Source organism: Solea solea, chromosome 1, assembly GCF_958295425.1.
Source record: "Solea solea chromosome 1, fSolSol10.1, whole genome shotgun sequence".
Classification (NCBI taxonomy): Eukaryota; Metazoa; Chordata; class Actinopteri; order Pleuronectiformes; family Soleidae; genus Solea; species Solea solea.
Genome location: NC_081134.1, coordinates 36267982 through 36290757, shown reverse-complemented (window position 1 = coordinate 36290757; position 22776 = coordinate 36267982). Strand labels below are relative to the sequence as shown.

The window sequence follows — 22776 nt, the reverse complement described above, 5'->3', positions numbered from 1 at the left end:
TGAAACCCAGTCAACCACAAGAAACCTATGACAGAGAGAAGTGTGCGTGTTTGTGAGTCAGAGAAGCGATGTGTGCTTGTGTGTGAGAAAAGTTGCAAAAGTGATGTGTTATCTGCATCTGCTTAGCTCACATTCCACTCCGATGGAGTGTTGATGTGCCTGAGGATGTATGATTGCATTTGTGTGCACGCAAGCTTGTGTGCATTGCAGTGTCACCAGGGAGAAGATCCTGTGCTGTAGGTCTTTAGTCAACACACGTGACTGTTTGTAATCTTACAAAACTTGTCTGGCTACAGTAGTGAGGGCTCAGCATATGTCTCTCAGGCATGGCACTATGTAAGCATGCAGACAGTATTTGTGAGTTCATGAGTAATAGAAGCAGTGTGTGTTTATAGCAGTAGACCAATTAATTTGCCGATTTTGCCATTTTTAATAATCAGCACCGGCTCATTATTATTTATTATTTTGTTTATGCAAGTTCCCACACAATCAAAATCCCTATATGACCAACATTTGTGCAGCTTAACTGCTAAGTCAATAGTTCCGTTTTATATTAGTGCCCTGCAGTGCAGGCACAAATTGCAGATCAGCAAGACAGGTCATGTGTTATTCAATAACCCATGGCGTATTTTTGTTATTATTTAACTGTAATGTTGTGCCCAAAATGACACCTGCCAGTCCAGTACATGGTGTCGTAACACTGTAACACCAAAAACAAAGACGACATGCACATAAAGCATGCAGACTGAGTACAAACTTTTTTTGTAAATAAACTTTATTCCAATGAGTATATATTACAATATATACGGTAACAGAAACCGTAACGGAAACATCCAATCCAGAGCAACTAAGGAAAGGAGATAAAAGTTATCATCAAGTGAAAAGGCCAAACAATCTCCAAACACAAGAGAAGGACGACAACAGAGATAGCGACAGTGCCAGTGCAAGAGAGACTGTGACATCATCGTTTTAGCATATGAGTTATCTACACAAAAATGTAAGGGTTACATTTTGAGATTTCCCCACTCTGGGGCTCATTCTTAAAAAAAGCATTTGACTGCTCTGTGTGGATAAAACTGCCATATGATAAAAAAAAAACAAACTTGAGACTTGTTTTTGTGCGGACAGCTCCTAATGCATTTGGAAGAGACTGTAAGTTCAGAAGGGGGGATGATGTGAATGTGTGGACCTCACATCACTCTGCACAAATACATTAAATGCAACTCCAGCAGATATTCCAGTGGCAAGGTATGAAACATGTGAGTAAACTGTAAGTTCTCTGTATGAGTGACGATCCACTGTAGGTGCAGTGAGCTGGTGCCTGGTCTTCACAGAGGCTGCACTGTTCCAGTCAAGTGACTCCATTTAGCTTACGGTTTCCCTCCAATCATGCCATCAGACTGAGCAGGCTCTTCCTGCCTTGCAAAACACACACACACACACAAATAACTAATTCCAAACCCTCCACTTACAGGCCGCATTTAGTGTTCAGGAGACCATGGAGAAACTCCAGACACCCAACTCCATGTGTGTTCTGAATCATCAGCCTAAGGCCCATTGTTTAAAAATACAAAGTATAAATAAAAAAAAATATTTCTGACAGTGAGGGGGGGGGGGGGGGGTTGGTACAACTTCTGCAGAAAGAGACAAACATACAGTGTTGGCATGAACCAACTTAATCAAGTCTCAGCTTGTCAAGGCATTTAATCAATGGATGCGCTCATCTCGCTTTCATTATCACAGTCTGCCACATTTACAGTCACCTTTAATATGCTCTGGCATTTCATCCCTTTTTCTCTTTTATACTCTGACACACTTCCTTTCCCCTGCAATTCCTCTGGAATTCCTATTCACACATTCCCAAGCCTCTTAATCGTGTGCCAAATCTCCCCCTGTCTCCGGCCTATTCCTCATGTCCCCCTCTCTATACGCAATATCCATTCCCTCACAAATGCTCACAAAACCACACACTACACTGCTCGCACAGTGCTGGGGTGAGGGGCTCAAAGAGAGGGGAGGGGAGGGCACATGCTTTTGTGCTGGTCTGGATTCTCTCAGTGTCCGGACAAATAAAAAGCAGAGAGGATTTGGTTGACTGAGTAACTTGGTCGGTCACTCGAATTTTGAGCCTCATTATTGCAAACTCATTTCAATAGACCGCCGCAGTCTTTGTTGTGGTATAAACTTGGTGCATAAATGACCACAGACACAAAAGCAGCTCTTGCTGCTGCTCATCTTACTGAATCCAATATCTTCAGTGCAAAGTTATTTGAAACTAACAGCACATGCATCAGCAAGTCTACATGCTCGGTCAATACAAGGCCAATGCTAATGGAGCAATGTGGGCTGAGGCTGCTCTGCTGCTTGACCAAAGTGTTATCCCCATCCTCCTGCAGACCACTGTTTGAAATCAAGTTCCCAAAACTTCTGGACATGAATGACAGTAACTGGTCCTCTCTCTCCTCCTCCTCCTCCTCCTCTCCACTGCTCCACCTCCCTGGGTTCTCTCAATTTTCCTTGGCAGAAGGACAAAGGCTAAGCGGCAGCGCCACACAGGGCTGTCAGTCACAGGCAAGCCCTCGCTGCCTCCCCCACCCGCAGCCAGGCCAGGGGGATTCCTCCATTGTCCAAAAAGGGTACTGTGGAGCCAAGAGAGAGTAAGCCAGCGAGGGAGAGGGGGGCTGGAAATGGAAGGATGAGGGCAGACTTGAAAGAGAAAAGTGATAAATGATAACAAAAGACAGGAATGACTAAGAGGGATAGAGCAGGCAAGTGGTGGGGAGAAGAGAAGAAAATGAAGCTTTTGTGCAAAGTAGAGAGGAGAGAGCTGAGAGAAAGGCAGTGACGGTAGACTATTAATGAAGAATGGAGGGTAAACAATGGATACCCACAGTGTTCTGGACACAACGCTTCACTAATAGGGACAAAGACTTCAGCCACTGACCAACAAATTATCTCAACTCACTGCTCTTCACCCTGAGAGATGAATAATGTGATTTATTAACCAAAACATGTCAAACAAATCAACAGACTGTCATTAATGTGGTTCTGTCTGGTCCTCTGTCTCTCATACTGTAGAATACAATGCTCCAATTGGCCACACACCACACATTTTTTTTTAATTACCTACATCCACATATGACCAGTTATGGGATACAACCTCCAATCTATGACCCCTTCTTTTAAGGATAGTCCAACATGATTACAAATAATACTTTTGGTCCAAGACGAAATGTATGATGGCTGTACTGTAGATTATTTTATATTTAGTATAAATAATGAACAGGAACTTTGAGATGTTACAGCTTATAACAATCTGTTCTACACTTTACCTCCTTTCTTTCACAGTATTTTCTGAACCCTGCTGACTCGTGCATCTCTGCCACACACACATCGTACACATTGTACACCAATATCTACCCACAAGCATAAAATTAACTTCCTCTGTCCTCACCCACAAGCTCCCACTCATTTTTCCTAGCAGCTCGAGTGTGTGTTTGTGTGGGTGTGTGTGTGTGCATTTGAGAGACAAAGAATAAAAGCTAACAACAAAGAACAACTAAATCCAAAAACGGCAGAACACAGCAAACTACACGTTGCCGTGTGTCATGCGCATTTCATTTCCGTCTGCACAGCTAATTCCATCAACTTAATCTAATATCCTTGCACACAATCTTTAGGAGACTTACAGCAAAGTGAGCACATGTCTGTGTGACCATTTTCTTATGTGACATTATAAAACAGTGTGCACAAGCCCTACACATTTGTTTATTTGCTTCACATTAAGTGGTACCTACATCATGACTACTTTTATCTGGCTCCAGTACCCCCGGCTGAAGAGGCCACACAGTGAGATGGGAGTGGTAAAGCCAGTGTGACTGACAGCCTGACTAACATTCATATACTCACACCTGTCCTGGTGACTTTGATCAGTGCACAGATATAAAACAGATACAAGTCCTTTAGATTCCATCGCACCACATTTGTAGTTTTTAAATGAAGTATCCAGGATCTGTTTTGACAATAAGTCAGTGAAAGCTGAAGCTAGTAATAAAAAAACACTAACATTTGAGTAGCCCCCCTGCTTTTGTCAGCACAATAGCTTCCTGGTATCATCTTTTTCTTTATGGTTTTAAAATAGTTTTCTGAAAACTATCATTCAGTATCATTTCAAGAAATGCCTTCATCCAGACGAAACCCCACAAAAAAAACTCTAAACAATATAGTGTATATGCCAGGCCTGTGACTGGCGCTGTAACGATGCCACACAAATGCACAAAAAGAGAGTCTTATTTGAATAAGTATGACTCAAATAATACAATCACAGACACAGAGAGAGAATGAACAAAGCCAGGGCGAGATTAAGGAAAGAAAATAAGTTATCATATAACAAAAAAGACCAAATACCAAACACAAGAGGAGCAACAACAAACATGGTGATGGAGGTGGGACTATGACATTTCTCAAAGTAGCATTTTGGTTGTATACATGAAAAAGTAAGGGTGGCCTTTTGAATGTACAGTGATTCAATGTAAATACTGTATTAATTCACAACATTTGGGTCAACCAATACTAAATACAGTAAGTGCATATAAGAGTTTATATCGTAAGTATAGCAACGGGTCACTCTCTGGTTCAAAATCCAAGGATAATCAGTTTTACTATTATTCACGACAATTAAAATGATTTGGTCCTCACTTTTGAGACACAGGGACTATAAACAGTTTGTCAGCAAATAGTTTCTTTTTGTACAATAATTGTAGCAGCTTTAAATCAATACTTTCTGTTTGCTCTCTGAATTTTACTGTGCCTTGCCATGGGTTTTCCCTGAGTGAGGATGAGTCAGGACAAGCTCTGAGGAATGACTGGACTGCCCAGGCTGAAGAGGTTTTGGGCCTGAGGGCTGTGCGCACACATATACAGTTAATGAGTGTTTATGATTGTGTGTATATGCGAGTGAACAAGTGTATTTATGTTTGCTGCCTCGCAGCATACCGGCCTCAATAAACACAGGGAAGCTGGGAGAGGCCGTTGCTGAAAACAAGAACTGCTCAGAACAAGAGGGAAACTTGTATGAGAGCAAATGAAACAATGATAATAAAACTCACAAGGCACAAAAAATATATTCTGAAAATCAGCATAGTTAATGATCAGCAACAGTGACACAGGGGCTTTTCCCCTTTGCCTCGTGGGAATGCTGTCGAGTTGATAAAACACCATTACGAGTCCGCAAATGTGGACTGAATTCAGCCAAATGTGCAACCTGGCATTTTCATCTTATAGAGTCCTATTTAGCATGTGGTGTAACACAAACACAAAGACCGAATCACTCTTGTGTGTATTGATGTAGACTCCAGAGAGCTAAAGAAGCAAGATTGAGAGGGAACAGGTGGACATGACATTGTGAGGCTAAGGAGGATCCTACACCCACACACATCGACACATATGGCAGAAGGCATTAGTCTGATAAATCCGTACCTAAATAAGTCGTATTAATGTTTCAAAATTAGAACTAAACAAATGAAAGAAATTCTGGTCTTACTATGGTCACCATCAATGCCATCACATACCCGGCCCGGACAAATACATTTTTAATTTTGCCCTCTCGTGAAACTTTAAGAACCCAGTTTACTGTGAATTTAAACTTTTTTATAGTCAGAAAACGACAAATACAAAAAGATTTTGATATATGTTGAAGTTATTGCAGGAGAAACATTGTTATTGAATCATTTCCCCGCCCTAATGTATGCTTACAAATGTAGAATAATGGTAAACAGTGTGGCACTTGGCACTTCTGGTTATGCTATCCACAGGCAAGAATGCGCGTTGCTTGGAGGAGTCATTTGCTTCCCAGTCAGCATTTAAAGAATAGACGAGTAATCCCTCTGCTACTGCCATATTGGTGGGCTAATCACTGCTTTGGTTTCTAAAATTGTCACAGCCATAGACTGGTCACCATGTCCGCCACACCCTAATTAACACAAACACGCAGAAACAGTGAGAGAAAGAGAGTTAGCACGGCACAGATTTGCAATCCAAACCAAATTCAAAGCAGCAACCAAGCTAAAAGCTTTGAAGCTGATCTTGTCAGAGCTCTTACACCTGCCTGCACTTTGCGTCCGTTTCAGATTTCACTCACCTGACAATCAGAACACTTAAGAATAATCAATACATTGTTACTGGCAGCATTCTCAATAAGAGAATGATGAAAAAAATTCAAAACAAAGTGAGCATGGTTTGAGAAATCTGCAAGAGAGAGTGAGCAAACAGTCAGCTGCTGGGAGGTTTCCCTGGTGATGAATCAAATCTAAAGGCCTCTGTCCAAAGGGAGCGGCAAACACAACATCACCACTGACTGGAAACAAACATGACGACTGGTCCTGCAGGTGTCTGGAGAGTCACTGAGCAAAGCATGACCACACCGAGAACATGTTTTGTTAGCAGCACTTATTTGCCGCTATATTAACGGCCAACCAAATGCACACTGCTCCCATTCAGACGTTGTTGTTAAGCTGAGCAAATGGCCCGAGATTCTCCAGCTATGTTGTCATTCAGCAGGAATGAAGGAGTACACGGGGAAATCAGAAACTGCAGGGGAGGCCCTCCACCTCCACCCACTCTCCCCAACTTCATCACATGCTTTCTCATTCTCGAGCCGTGTTCCCACAAACATGACACAAAACCAGAAGCTCTATTGTTTATAGTCCACAAAGGATGCTTGGCTCTTTCCTGGATGGGCTGAATCCGGTATGTGCTGCCTTCCCGACTGCCAGCTATCAGTCCGTCCCATGGTGCAGGGGATCAACACGGCAACCAGGGCCTCATAGGCATTGCATGACCCAGGTGTTGTGTATACAAGTACATTTATGGCTCATTAGTATTGTGTTGCATGTAATTTGAACAAAAGCATTCGTGAAAGGACTCTCTGTGTCTGTCAGTATAGTGGCATTCTAGTGCTGCACACTGGAAGTGATTTGTTTTAAGACAAAAGGCAACAGCAACTTTGTGCTGGTCAAGCTGGAAGGCTGGCAAGTGGTTCAACCCACGTGCTGCCACTGTATGAACACAAATGCTCCCTCAGTCAGGTCTGATAGTTTTGCTTGACAGACTAAACAAAGGCAGAATTAAACTCAAAAACTTCAGTGTTAATTAACTATGGCTTTGATTTCACAACATAAAGAGAATGCAGTTACCATTCAATGTTAGTAAAGCTATAAAGGTAAGTGTTAAGGTTTTTTGAGGATAGTATGCTGTATTACTTACTTAAAAAATGTACCAATAGTGTGTTTGTGTCCTGTGTGCACCAGTAGCCTCACTACAACTGTTTCATTGTGTGTGTCCAGGTTGGGGCCTCCCTCACAGGATCGTGTGGCTCAGAGTCTATCGCTTTCCAGTAACGGACTTGGCATTCTCCTCTTTGCACTAGGCTTCACGCAGGTCTCGCTCTCTTTTCACATTTCTCTCTTAGGAATGTCCCCGACTGTTTGAAACCGACATGGAAAAGGACAGCTATGGACAACAAAGTGACGGACCACCAGGTGTTTTCTTTGTACTGAAATTTGGAAATAATAGTCAAAATAGTTTTGAAACAATGAGAGAATTAACGCTGCCAAGTTCTGAAAGTCGCCAGCATTTCTGCCAAACAGCATGACTGGCTGACTAAAGAGAAAATCACACCAAAGAGGGTGATTTGATGCCTTAAAAGTTTGCTGCATGCTAAAAATATAAATCTAAGCTCACACATCAATGTCGTCCATTCTGCTAAAATGAACTGATTCATTCATTAAAATGTGCCAAACCTGGTGGTCACATTAATTAATTCATGACTCAAGAGTTGGAATGAAAGTAGCCATATCATGTGGCGGCCACAGACAAGAGCGGTGTAGGCATGAGGTGACAAACATCTGTCAGTTTAGCCTGGACACAAGAAATCTGGACTATGCTGGATTACTCAAAATGAATTATGAAAAGGGCAGTTTAGGTCATGTTATACATTAACAAAACATAACAAAAACAAAAAAACAAATTCCGTGAAGCTACTTCACACACTGTATGCAGTGAATCTTTACTGCATTCAACATCAGTGCAGCTGCATTCATTTAAAAATCACTGCTTAAAAGATTCTAGCACAGATCAGAAAAGAAGTTCAGTGAGTGGTCCAAAAGAGAAGCACAAAGTCACCTCTATGTAGTTCACTGATCTAGCATGTCAGTGCTGTGGAAAATTACCTGCTCCACTTAAGGTGTTGCAATAAAATGTCTCTGCTTTGCTGCTGTTGCTTTTTTGAAATACAAGGACAAAGTGTCGCTGTGAAAGAGGCGTTTGCTTGCTTTGCTCAGGCAGAGGCCGCGGTTGCTCTCTCATAGCAGATTTACAACAGCAGGGTCCAGGACCCCCACATACATGTACACATGGTGGGTACAGCAGATCTGCAGTGTGAGGGAAGCCCCAGTACATTTGGCATCTCTCCCTGACAACGCTGACAGAGCTGCTGCACCCCCGCATCAGACAAACCACTGGCCCTGGGAGATCCATCACCTTGGAGACTAGCATTTGTTCAATGAAAAAGCCAGGGGGACAAGGAAGCAGAAACCGCCCTAGTGATGCACGACTGATGATGAAATGAAGACTCACTTGATTTATCTGCGCAAATATATCAAAGTGATGTGCGAAATTAACAACTGTATCAAGAACGTCAGTGTTAATACAAGACAAAAGACAGGAAAGCCGTTACTTATGATTACAAGTCAAACCCCAATAATATATCATGGAGACAGAATAATTACAGACTTGTCTGCAAACCCCTCCCACATGACTCCAGAGAGGATCAACGTGAGGAAGCACCAAAACACTGGTGCTAAGCCCACAGGCAAGCACACGCTGATCCCCAGGCAGATGCTGTTTGAAATATGCTCTTCTATACGCTCAGCGTGTGAACCTCGTGTGGGACGGCGGCCATTAAGTGGTGGACCAGATACATGATAAAAGTACTCAAGCCGGACTTTAGATAGAGCGTGAAGAGGACATGCTGTACATTTGCCAGCATCTCATGTCCCATATTTAACTTGGTATGAGCAGACAGAGTCCAACCAAACATGGTATGGTCATGTCCTTGTCCTCATGGGACATGTTCCAATACTCATGAGAGCTGCGAGAAAACTGAGCTGCAGCCAAAATTAAGATTTATTTGTATAACTTATATATGCAGACAGAACCCACACTAATTATTTTACCAGTTTCAGCTAATAGTTTAATCAAGGGCTACTTTATTTTCGTAATCGACTAAGTCTTGTCTAGTCCACAAACCAAGACGATTCCGTTTTAATGATTTAAAGATTGCAAAGAAACCAGAAAATATTCCCATTTAGGAAGCTGAAAAATTTGAAAACTTGTTTTAATTGTTTTAAAAAAAAAACTAAAAAAAATGATTAATCAAGTAGCAAACAACGTAGCTTACAAAGTCTGTGTTACCACGAGATAAGTAGCGGATGTTTCTCATTATCAAACTATCAGCATGGAGAGTGCAGGTAAAGTACTGAAGTAATGTATTACAGTTTGACATTGACAGCAAAATCCAGAGAGTGAATGTTACACATTGACTAGTTGAAACTTAAATGACTTAAGTGCAAAATGTATATAAAATATGGATTAGCTATAGCCTGTAAAAGAGTATAATGGAAGCAGAAGCTGATTTATTGGACACTCGCTAAGCTACTGTGGTCTCATGTACAAGTGGTTCTATCTCTAATACTAAAGGTGTAGTTGGAATGTAAACATTTACGGTAGAAATGCAACCGTAAACGATGTTGAGACAGCCAAAAAGGTCCTGTATGTGAAAAAGGGTTTTTGGTAGTTAACAGTTCTCACATGGCACTGGGGTTAGAAGAAGCTGTTCCTCAATCTGCTGGAGTGCAAAACAATTGATCTGTCAGACAGCAGCTCTGCTCATGCAGAACTGAATAAGTCCTCTTAAAAAAACAAGTTTCCCTACCAGCAAAGCATCAATAGGCAGTTGTGTGGTTGTGTGCAGAAACATGATGAATGTTACTTTGTCATTAAACTTTATTTTTTCATCCAAAAGTTTATTTCTTTCAGTTTTCTGATGACCTGCCTCATGTATTAAATATGTAGTTTATACATTTATTGAATAGACTGTGTAGATTAAAAGTTCAATGACTAGTTACTGAAGTTATTTTATCAGATGGAGAGCCACCAGTTACCCTGATTGAAAATGAAACTTTTCTGTGGTCTAATTGACTTTAGACATTTACCGCTTCTCCTCTAATGTAAACCCACAGCAAAAGTCAGTCCACCTCTGCTCATGTCTGCTGTTAAATGGGCTGAATTTACCTCACAGAGACGAGAAAATATAGGAATATAAATACCCACAGTTATTATTTTAGGCTTTGTTCTACCTTCTTGAGCTACTTCACAGTATTCCCATTTGTGCTCCAAGGCTCAGTAGATCTTCAACGACTTAATTACAACAGTCGAGAGAGTTATTTAACAAGGTGAGGCTTACATTAGGTTTAATTGGTTTTAAAGTTCAACTGCAGCAATATCTAAGACTCATGTATGCGCCGGTGTACAGTGACTGTGTGTGTGGGCTTCACTAATAGTAGGAGTACAAAATTAGTAAGTTCAAGTGTATGTGAGACAAGAGGAGTGTGTGGAGCTCCAGAGGGCAGGGCAAACTCCTGGAGATTCCAGGCATGCCTGCATTTCCTCGGACGTCACGTGCTGCAGTGCAAACACAGCTACGCCGAGTTAATTACACAGCACACACCAAGCTACTTACTGCTACTCAAATGTTTCACACTTCCAAAGGGTAAGTTGAGGCTAACCTGTTTAAAATGGCAACATTCAGTCAGGGAACTGAAACAAAAATCTAAGAAAAGAAAAGTCTTTGGATGCCTGTGTTGAAAAGATTTTTATTTTATGTTCTGCTCCAGGAAACAAAAATTTGCATTTGAATCCACATGTTAAAAAAAAGTGCCTGTAAAGCAGAGACAATGGACACAAAGGGCTGCATTGTGACTTGCTGCAGTTCCTCGACTTAAAATAACTGACCTTTTACTACAGACAATGCCCAAACTATCAACACTTTCTGAAATCAGTCATCAGCTCAAGCTCTGCTGTTGTGACTCTGTCAAATGATTTAAAGGCTGAGATATGGACTCAAGTCATGGCAAGGGACGGGGTTAACTACCAAGGGCACAACATTGACACAGAAGTGAAATGGTGATATTCTTGCTGCACTGAAGATGTAAAAATGTGGTTGGGGGGGGGGGGGGGGGCTGACATGCCCACTCATGTTCTCGCATGTAACATGCACATCCAAACAGTGGACAACATGAATTGCTCTTCCACTTCTGTTTTCTACAGGCGTGTTACAATTTATTTTGGTATTCATCGCTGACCTGAGCGTGACACATAAATGCATGTGTGTGTGTGTGGCTTTGTTCTCCACAGAACCCTGCTGTGCCTTCTGTTGAACTCTCTCATCTATTCTGTCATAGACATAAACATTCACCCATCAGCACTTTTCTATTAGATGGCTGGCTCTGGTCATGTGGCATAACCCACACATTCAGTCTGTCTTGTGTTGTATTGTACATACTCAATAACCAACCAACCAACCAACCATGACCATGACACACACAAAAAAATCCCCTTAAAACAGAACTAGACGTTTTCCATGTAGGTGGCCCCAGGCTTTTGTATCTTATAATAAAAGTACACGGAACAAATACTGGGTGGAGAAAGTTGTTCCATGTTTGACTGCAAGAAGACCACCTGGCCAACTAACACTGAAGAATTTGACCTTAATGTGTGATTAATTTTTTTTGCTAAATTCATAATTTCATAAAAATATATTATAGATATTTACCCTCAGTGTTGCAAATTTGGTGGCACTCCAACATCAAAAACAGGCCACTGCTGGTCTTTAAGCCCAATTTGAGTAGAAACATGCATTTTCACCTTTGCTTTATATCACTAAAAATGAAGGAATGCATGATATTATCAGCAAGACATCAGTTTAGACTTGTACTGGCGGTAAAATGTATTATCAAATATCACCAAAAACACCAAGAGGGTTAGAGTTGAAAACAGGCTGAAATAGCTCCTTGACTTTTATGCATGTGCCTTCTTCAACTTAAATTTTTTTATGTTTATTTAATTTTAACAATAAAGAAAAATGTCAACTACATCTGATCTGACATGAGTATGTAAAATATTATGTTGCTTTCGCTATATAAGAAACAAAATGACCTCTGCAGCTTGGCGAGGGGAAAATATATATTGGTAATAATAATATGTGACATATCGCATTGGTTATCGCCAACGTATTGGCATATTGGATATTGGCAAAAAAGCCCAATATCATGCATTCCTCGTTCCATGTTTTAGGAAGTGCAAGGTTTTGCGAAAAAAGCTCTAAGGCATAAGATTCATTTGATTCTGTCAATTTGAAACCGGTTTTTAAAAAGGAACCAGACTGCCTCAAACTGAAACATGCATGTTTCCCCATTGTTGTTTTTACTTCATGTTTACACAGATGTGCTGCTTGGGGGGGGGGGGATACTTCCAGGCTCTTTTTATCATATCATTTCCATATTTCATTTGTCAGTTTGTGCCTGTAGCAGAGTGGCAGGAAAATAGTCAAACCAACTGAGCGTCAGGAACTTCTTCATACAGAAAAATGTAAAATAAGATTAATAATAATGAGCGAGATGGAAATGCACTTAAATAAGTCACTGAATAATTTGCGTAAAAGAATAAAAATGACACATGCAATTGTCTTTTAAAAGAGTGACGCGAGAGGAATACTTGGAATAACTGCTTGGAATTCCATACTTGGAATTTATGTAAGTTATGCTAAGTGGTTAAAGGTTACAGCGCTACAAACAGGGGCGTTTTACAGCAGGAGTGTGAGTAAACCAGTAGAAAACTGACATACTGAAGAAAACCCCTTTAAGTAACAGAGACACTGTGGGTTTATTTGTGACCGTTGCTCAGCAATTGACTAGAAAACAGTCTCTAAACACTGATCAGAATAGGCAGTGCAGTTAATGAAAGAGTTTAATAATCTCAAACTAAAACTTAGCTTCTCTGATACAGGCTAATGGTAGACAAAATCCTTACCGAAATAAGCATTATAGAGGAGAAGACAACACAGCAATTTAGATAAGTTGTAAATGATTATTCAGTCAATATTTGCTTGAGTGAGCAGAAAATTAAAAACACAGAGCTCTACAACAAGGTTCTGTGTGTGTTATATCAGTCAGCAGCTAAATATTCAAGCATGAATTTGTGTTGAAAAAGCATTTGTGGCGACATAAACTGACCAGTCGGCTGCAAAAACAATCTTTCAGCATCCCAAACTATTAATCACATTCTACAAGATTAGTTCCTGGTAATTATTTGTCAGTGTCATCAGACCCATTTCTTTTTAGTGTGTGCATTCATAGAGGCCTTGCTGGACATTTTAAGACAGATTTATTTCAGTAATTTATGTTTTGGTTGGGGTGACATGATAATTGATCATTTGTTTTCACAGAAGTTATGGAGTAAAAAAAAAAACACACAAACAAAAACAGCACTTGTCAATGGAGACCAAACATTTCTGCTATTCAGAAATGCAAGGACTTCATGGTAGTTTAGAGACGGTATGTGGTGGGGAAAGTAATTCCTAAATGGAACCAAGTGATTGCATTCCATAGTCCTGCAGATGAGAGGCAGAGAGATAGTGAGTACTCAAGAGGTGCAGACACTGCCATCGCGGCTGTAAAACTGCTGCAGCAGCTGCAAGTTTATAAGTGAACTCATATGTCACGACTCTTGGGCTTAACAGTCCTTCAAGGGCTGGTGCCACATCTTGTAGGATTACACAGAAACAAGGTGCTTTACTTGGCTTATCATAAACACCATCATTTACAGCCACAGTGATCTTCTAAGTGTGCATACAGGACAGAGGGAGGAGGGAGGAATGAAAACAAAGGGAGGGGGGGGGGCTGGAGTAAACAATGATAACTTTGATTTTTCTTCAAACCTCCTGTTTTTAAGATCGCTCCACAAACAAGGTCCGAAGTGGGGACGGTCTCACAAAACAGGGCATTCCACAGCTCACTTGATTATTCCCACTTCCTGCTCGCAGAGACGCTCCCAACAAAAGGGAATCAACAAGAGAAACACAGGCATCAACAAATTAGACTAGATTCAGCATAGATGCTGACTGAGTAGACAGAAAGTCAATCTGAATTGGCCACCTGTTCTTAACACGATATAAAAGCAGAGTTGCACTGTTGTTGTAGCTGCTGTGAAGAAAAAGCGGTTGCAGATTGGTTAAACTTCAACTTCCATTAAAACAGATGGTTAAACACGACTTCAAAATCTTGGGGGAAGATTTATTCGACTGTAGAGGTAAAGTGCTTAATCAGTTCAGGGCCATTTTTGAATAATCAGCCAATGCCAATTATTTATAAGTCGGCCATTTATTACAAATGCATTTTTGTTAATAAATGTTGCTTAGTCAGTGAAACTTTATTTGGTCATCCAAGGTGTTTTGTTTTGTTTTTTGTTTTTTGTTTTTTTTGATAACCTGTTTCATGTGTTGTAAATGATTTGGGTTAGTAACCAGGGGGAAAAAGAAAATCCAGGCCATATAGACAAAAAAATACCTGTCACTATTCTACTGTAAATAATAAATTGGATGGGGATAAGAGAGCTGAAGGTGAGTGAAAGTGACCCATCTAAAGCCACTGGTAAGGACAGAACAACTTGGTTGAGGGTGTGAAGATTTATCAGTGTACAGTGACAGATAGAGGCCTTCAATGACTGTGTGTGGTCAGCAGATAAAGGGCAGCATTTGTTAGTGGTCTGCTTTAATCCCAGGCGACCTATTCCCCCTCACGGTCAACACAGTGACAGATTAGACTCAAAGAGCCACTTGTATGACTGAGGGTATAGCCCCTGAGCTCATTTGTGATCAAAAGATTCAAAAACAACATCAAAACCCCAAAGAAAGGTCAGTGGGCTGGATTTAACCAGTCAAACTTTTTGGGTTCATGTGCACCTAATGTAGAAGCAGAGGCCTCAACATAACCTGTCAGAAAACCTGACAGTTAGGGATGGCTTGTTACTAATCCTCAGATACAGATCTCAGTCTGCTATATTTTCTGATGTTCGATACAGTGATTTTGACCAGTATTGGACAGACATGGATGCTCAGTATTGTTCCAACTCACCGCTAATGACGTTGTCAGAAACGGAAAGGCTTACTCAAGCAGAATAAACATCAGGAAATAGGGTGAGAGAAAAAAAAAAATCAGTCATGTGCAATAACTATCTGATAAGGAAACACGCTGAAGAAGCTTCCAGGACATAAGATATACTTACTACAGTGACTTTCTGTGTACAGAAAGTAAGAAGATTTTAACCATTTTGATCAGTTATTAAATTGAACAGTTCATCTTTGAAAAAAACAAACTATAACTGCTTAGTAAATCAGTTACATTTGAGATTTGGACTTTTGAACTAAACACAAAATTGGGATTTTCATTTTTTGTGAAAGTGATGGTCGAACCAAAAATAAACCAATCTACATTCAAAAGATTGTCTTTATTATTGTGTCATGCATTGATAATGTGGCAAGCCCAAATGGGATTACAAGACACCATATCAGTACATACAAAAAGTCGGAAACAAATACATTTTCTGGACCTTTTTTCCAGCGACACACAGGTAGCCAAACTCACTGACAATGAATAGTAACACCCATTCCACTCATCCTCAGAACACCTCAGACTCTGTAAAGCCATTTTGTTCAAAAAAAGATGTACTTAATTCATCATGAGGACAATACAGGAAGAAATGTGGGTGTTATTTACTACTATGACGTAATGTAAACAAAACTGATTCCAGCAAAGGACCTGTTCCCTTTAACTATGATGTTTCCAAAAAAACAACAACAAAGAAGTAGACATGGACAAAAAAGACGAAATGGCACCAACTTGCTCATCTAGTCTGTGTGTATTTAGTGTCTGTGTCCAACAGACCTCCTGTCCTATCACGTTGCTGCAGCAGGACATGCAGTGCAGTCACAGATGCCCCTTTATCACAACAGCTGCCATCGCCATCAATTATTCACTACAGCTTTGCCTCCGTGTTTACCTTTGAGGCTGGCGATCGAGGCCACTGTGCACAGGATAGCGGTGAGACAGTGTCAGGTCTAAATCACTCTGCCAATGCACCGAGGGGAGGTGATCATGGAGACATGGCACATGACTGTCACATGACTGCCCAATCCCTAACAAGAAATGATACAGCCACATGGGTTGTGAACAACATTACAAAAGGTGGGACCCTACCTCATAGCCTTGCAACTAAATATTATTTCAATTATTGTATGATATTCAGATTTTTGTTCAATTGCTATTTATTACTGTAAACTTCAAAAAGTTTTTCCAAAACATGTTTTCTGAATTGTAGATTACAAACATATACTTTAGATTAGATTAATGAAGTTATTGTCCAAAGACCTGAAAAAAGAGGTCACAGTTGCAAAACCTATAATTTCTGCAAGCATCCTACTATCACTGAAGAGTAGGTTTAGGACACAAATATTGAGAAACTGTCCAGATCCATGCTGCGCTGTATGAAAGCAGTGTTTTACACAATGGGCCTGATATATCACAGTTGACAATGCTGTCACTTCCTGGGAAGAATACACTTCTTATTCAACTGAAAGAAAAGGAAGAGGACTGGTGTGTGGTATATGTGTACCGTACGCAGAGGTGTCCAGAGCACCTGCTGTTAGCGCTGACCAGTTCTCTGACTGGTTCTTTCCCCTCTGACACAGCATGTAAGCCCTGACTCTACTGTTCTATAAATGGATGTATGGACGGTCCTAACACCGACAAAGGATCAGCTCAGCTTTGCTCTGTTCAGCTCCTCTGGCGGAAGTACCAAATACCCCCGAACCCCAGTTAATCCATCTAAATGCACCCCCCATCACCACTACATTCTCACTCTCTCTTACTGTCGTACACACCTCCCATTAGCACTTGGCCCCTCCAGAATGTGTGTGTGTGTGTGTGGAGGGGGGGGGGCAGGATGTGCAGACCAGCTGGTCATCAGCTCAAACAAAGAAACCTGCTGAATGTGCTCTTGCATCAAAAAGACACTCCGTTCCCTCACGCTGTTGAATCTTTAAAGCCCTCAACAGCTCTGGATCTCTGACTTTTCAGGCCGATCCCGAGTAGGGAGGACTTCATTACGCAAGTTTTTCAAAAGACATCTACTTCTCTAAAATCAGAGTGGGGGTAGGGTCAGTCACAACCACAAAACTGAGGAACGTATGGCCTGATGACTTTAGCCAAACATTTACACCACACATTGTAATTTAAATTAATTTACTATTGTGGTGAAAAACAGCACCTATAGCCTCACATTGCTTTACCAAAGCAGAAAAAAGAAGAGCAGTGAGAAAGAGCTGAGCCAGAGGAACAATGTGGGTTCACCGCAGAGAGGCCAGTGGCAGGTGTAATTTATCTCTGGTCCTAGCCTAGTTCAGTCATTCACTGGGGAGAAACAAACCAGGGCTCTTCCTGTAGAGTGAACTGGAAACTGAGAGAGGGACGACAGAACTTAAAAGTGCATGGCGAGGTTACACTGCAAAGTATACATGTACAACATTATTAATATAAACTTCGTCTTTACAACCAAGACCGCTTTATAAATGTTTCTTTGCAATGACACAGTGGATAAGTGAAGAACATTTTCATCATTTTCCTTCAAGATGAAGATATATGACACAAAAAACAAAACATTGGAACAGTAAGGCTTAAGTAAACAATAGTGGATCGATTCACATTCATACAGGGCAGAGTGACGTGGCCTAATTTAGGTTTTAGTTGACCCAAAACCGAGTATACAAAAGGGAAAAGTGCTCATATTTTTTTATCAGCGCTTTTATGCTCTCGAAAAGAGACCAAAACGGCAGAGAAGCATATCCCAGAGGAGGCGTTCAAGGAAATGCACTGGTCTTTATACAGAGGTCAAATCTGTACTGCTGCTACGGGGTATTTTCACGGCCGGGTGAAGTTGTAATCTGGCCTTTGGCCACGGATCTGTTAGCGCACACACACAGACAAGGCACAGATGATAGCTGAGGATTATATAAACTGCACAGTCATCTTTCCTATTTATCATCCACACGTACCCTTCTACTAGGGCTGCCGAAATTGGGATATTCATTCGAACCTAGGTGGAAAGTTCAAACTTGAACATAAAAATCCACTTTGAGTGAAATAAAATACAGCCTAGAAGTGTGAAATGTGGCACATGGAAGTATTTAAGTTCTACACCATAGATGGCTAAGTAACCAACAAATCTGCTGACTCAACCTGAGTGAGGTGGTGGACAGACAACACAAGAGTAAATGTCATGTTTTCGTTTGTATGTAATCAAGGGAATATCTTTGTAAGAAGGGCATGTCATGCAATATTCGCTCAAACTTAATTTCTGTACAAAGAAATTCTTATTGATCTTCCCCAATCAGTGGATGTTAGGGCTGTCTGACTGATTTCCCGAATCAATCAGACAAAATCAAACATCCACTTCCTTGGCTTACTTCATAGTTCAGGCACTGGCTATAGTAGTAGTTCTCATATTTCTACATCCGACAAGTGCTGGTGCAGGAAAATCAGGAGTGTAGCATATCAACTGTACATAAAGGGCCTATTAGGTAATAATACAGCGAGCAACATAAAACCTGTTTCGTAAAAGACTGGTGGGGGGACACACCCATTCGGGATGTGTTCCATTTTTCAACTATGGAAAAGCCAAAACGAGAACAAGTGCATACTTCATGTGAGGTGGTTCTTGGGCTGCTGTAGTTCACCTGGCAATGAGGGGGAAAAAAGCATCTACATGATTACGGGCAGGTGAAGGTGACCTACATGTAATCCTAAAAATGATCATTTGAGTCCTGATATGGTTATTGAAAGCTTTGTTGGCCGTTCGAGAAAAGGAGACACTGGATACGAGGGAGGTGATCGGACTTGTGAATGGACTTCTTTGTAACCTGTCATGGGACTTGAGAACTGCTAAAATTTAATTCCCCCTTCCTCAACATGATAGTTGAAGCAGGGCTAGTTTCACCAAGCAGCAAAAGAGATATTCAGTCTCACGACTGTAGTGCAAACTTCCCAGCTGAAGGTATGCGGAGCAAGCACAGGCCTATATATTCTATAGTTTAGTAACCACACTATTATTCAATAGCTGAATACATGAATGTTTCATCTTTAAAAAGATGTCTGCCAATGTATACATTTACAGAAAAAGACACTAAACTGGTGTTGTAATTATCGGCTTCTTTATAGTTAAACTACTTGAGAACTCACCAAAAAAACTAGCAAAACAAAAAGACACATTAAAGGCAATCTGAGCTTAGTTTTTAACCAATGAGAGAAAAAGAGCTGTGATGCAGCATTAAGAGCTAAAGATGTGTGGGTATGAGGGGAATTCCAGACCAGCTGCCTTCTTAACAGGTCCAATAATCAAATTTCATACAGATATATCATGCTCATGAGCTGTAATTTCATGTAATAATTATCACTTTCTGAATACCATCTTGTCCCACATTACTGCACTTTAACTTTCTTCTTTTTTTTTTTTCTTACAAACCCTATAAATTTTCTTGATGTGGCAAAGGGAGACATCATTACCACAAAGAGCATAATCTGAGATTGGTGGGCAGTGCGGTGGGGGTGAGTCACAGCAAACTTAAGAAACTGTCAGCGCGTCTAAATCTCCATCTGCTCACCATCTTTAAACCGTACCAATACGATTCTAGACCATTCATCCTCAGCCGTCCGGCACCAAACACAGGTACAAGCTGTGTCTTGTAAAATAATTTTAGAATAATAATAATTAACTGATGTGGATAACACAATGGCCACACTGAAAGTAACCTGGCTTGACAAGTCTGCATGCTTGTGACAGTCTGCTCTGCAGGTCCTCAAAAGAAGTGACTGTGCAAAGGTGTCACCTCTGAGCCGATTATTCCCTGCCTATGACATATGTTGGGTGTCGGTGCAGCCAATAAGAATGCCAAGATTGTCAAGAATCTGTGTCACTCAAGGTGGGCTCATTCACATGTGCATATGATGAACTGGTGAACAAATGCTCAAGGAGAGAGGGGTGTTTTTATGTGGCCAATGGCAATTTGTTTAAATCAACAGGCAGCTGATGATTGATGCAGATCTTTTTTGGCCTATAAATGTAGCTAATTTTCTTTTTTCCTCCATCTGATAAAATATAACTTTAATAAATTCCCAACTCGGAATACTTCCCATCTTCCTGAACCATGTAAAGTTTCTGGAAATTTACTGGACACGTTCCACCCCTTTGAAAACCTAGTCTTTAACAAGTAATAGAAAAAAAAAGGCTTAAATTCAGTCTGTCCCCAATCTACACTTTATGTCTGTGCAAAAAAAAGTTTAAGTTTTGGTAACTTAGCAATAATAATCGTCCAATGCCGATTACTAAAAAAAATTACAAACATCGGCCCAATTAATTAGCCCAACTGATTAATCGGCCAACCTTTAAAAAGGTGATGCTTCACTAGTTTCTGAAAACAGCCAAAACGGACACGGAAGTTCACAGACTCACATCTCTGACTAGAATACACAATGACATGGAAAAAAACACAATCGTGCAAAAGACCCATACTTGCTTAAAGTCATACCTTTTTTGTTCATAACTGTGTAGGAGATTGACCTCTCACCCTAATGCTCCCCCACTGACTCCGAGGACCAGAGAGCTCCCTCATGCTTTGTGTCTGCACACTATGTATTCACCACAACCACACGAGACAGTCTGTCACCATGCATTTATGTCTCCTGGTTGAACCAAGCACCACACAGAGAGACAGTGTTGGTTAGCTGTCTGCGCCAAACTACGTATGAGTGTATTTGTCATTCAGCATTGCAGTTACACCGTGGGTGTGACAGGTATGAACTAAGTGGAGGGGATGCACACTGTCTGCAGGTAAGCCATATCAGAACAAACAAACGTCCGTTTTTTGTGCCACGGAATGTTTCTTTCACTTTGACCAGGCTTGATACGGATTAAATATTAAATAACTACTGCATGCAAGACTGATCAGAAATGCAGACACTTCTCTTTATAAATTATATCTACAAACTAGCCTTTTCTGGGTTTATCTATCATGTAGGCTAAGGGTTAACGTCCATTTTGTGCTTCCAAGTCTGAGCTTTATTTACAGAAACAAGGAATATTTATAGCCAAAAGTGGTTACTGAAACAAATGTGACTCTAGAGCCAAAAGACAAACAGAAAAAGCTCGATTGCTTATGATTCCCGGGAGCAAACAGGTAGCACTGTGTCAACACTCCAGCCTCTGTTGACCTTGACTTGTTAACAAATTTTCATTAGTGAATTGGCAACCCACTAACCTGAAGCCATGAAACCTGTATACAACTGACCATTCCACTGCTGGCTATTCAGAAAAACTCCCTACCCCATCACAACAGAAGCCAGTGACTTGTGCTAATAATGAGCAATGCTTTTATAACAGTCAAACTAGAAGAAAAAAAAGTCAAGCAAGCAAATGTTTGGTTCCCCTCTGCTGAAAAGCTGCACAGAAAACACACCGGCAACAATCACTTTCTCCTTTCAATCGAGGTTTTCATCATGCAAGAAGAACTTATGTTGTATTTTAAATAAAGGAGGTGTGGGTGGGGACAGCATTGAAACTCATTCCACGCATACCTTTCTACACTGCATCCATTCCAAATGGCCATTCTTGCCAACACTACAGGCAACACTGCATGTGTGCCAGTTGATTTGCATTTCTCAACATGCATGAAGCACATGTAGCCTGCACCCATAGACACAATGACTGATCAACATCATCAACATTACACCAATCCACTTTTCCCCAAATCGAATTTCCTTTAACTCAAATTAACCTCATTGTCTTTGGTTATGAGTGTCAATTCCACCCTGCAAACCATCAATGGCAACAGCATGATTTAAGTTTGCAGTGTTATTGCTGGATTTTTAAGTGGTCTTTTGAAAGCTTTTAAAAACGTTTAAAAAGCTCAACAATGCAGATTGGACAGATGTACTAACTATTAATTTTATTTACAAAAATGTGGCAAATTGTATCAATTCTTAACATTTAGAGTTGTGGAAAAACAAGAAACTGGAAAGACTGAAAAGACACAGGACTGTGTGTTAGTGAACTAGGCAGCAGAGCATTTCTTAGTCCATTTTAAGTTCATCACAATCCTAATGATGCAACTTCACCATGAACATATTATGAGTGCTTCTTCTAAAGATGCACAAAAAAAAATGTATATCTCAATCCCTATTTGTAACATTTTTAAAATGTGAGAAGACAAAGCCTAAACAAATGCAGTCTTCCAATTGTGGTTAAAACAACATAACTTTGTTGACGTCACAGCAGCACAGGAGGCTAAAGTGACTGAGCCATTTCTGAGAAAGCAAGGAAGTAGGGCTGCATAATATATCAAAAATATATCATTGCAAATGTCAACATGGGGAATGTATACATTGCAAATTTCCAAACATGTTGCAATGACTGTGTGAACTGCAAATATAGAGTGTTTTTCGTGCCTGTTCTGTTTGGCCAATAACTGACCATACTGTAAGTTAATGATAATTGTTTATTTATCATCTTGTCCTAACATGGTGGCTAAGCAAGCACACTTTGGGGGACAGAGAT

At 40.6% G+C, this 22776-nt stretch overlaps 1 protein-coding gene across 2 annotated transcripts in view; it reads right to left on the bottom strand.

The window, feature by feature from the left end:
- Positions 1 to 22776, bottom strand: part of scrib (scribble planar cell polarity protein) — a 67719-nt gene that overhangs the window by 43448 nt on the left and 1495 nt on the right. The gene's annotated exons all lie outside the window — the stretch shown is intronic.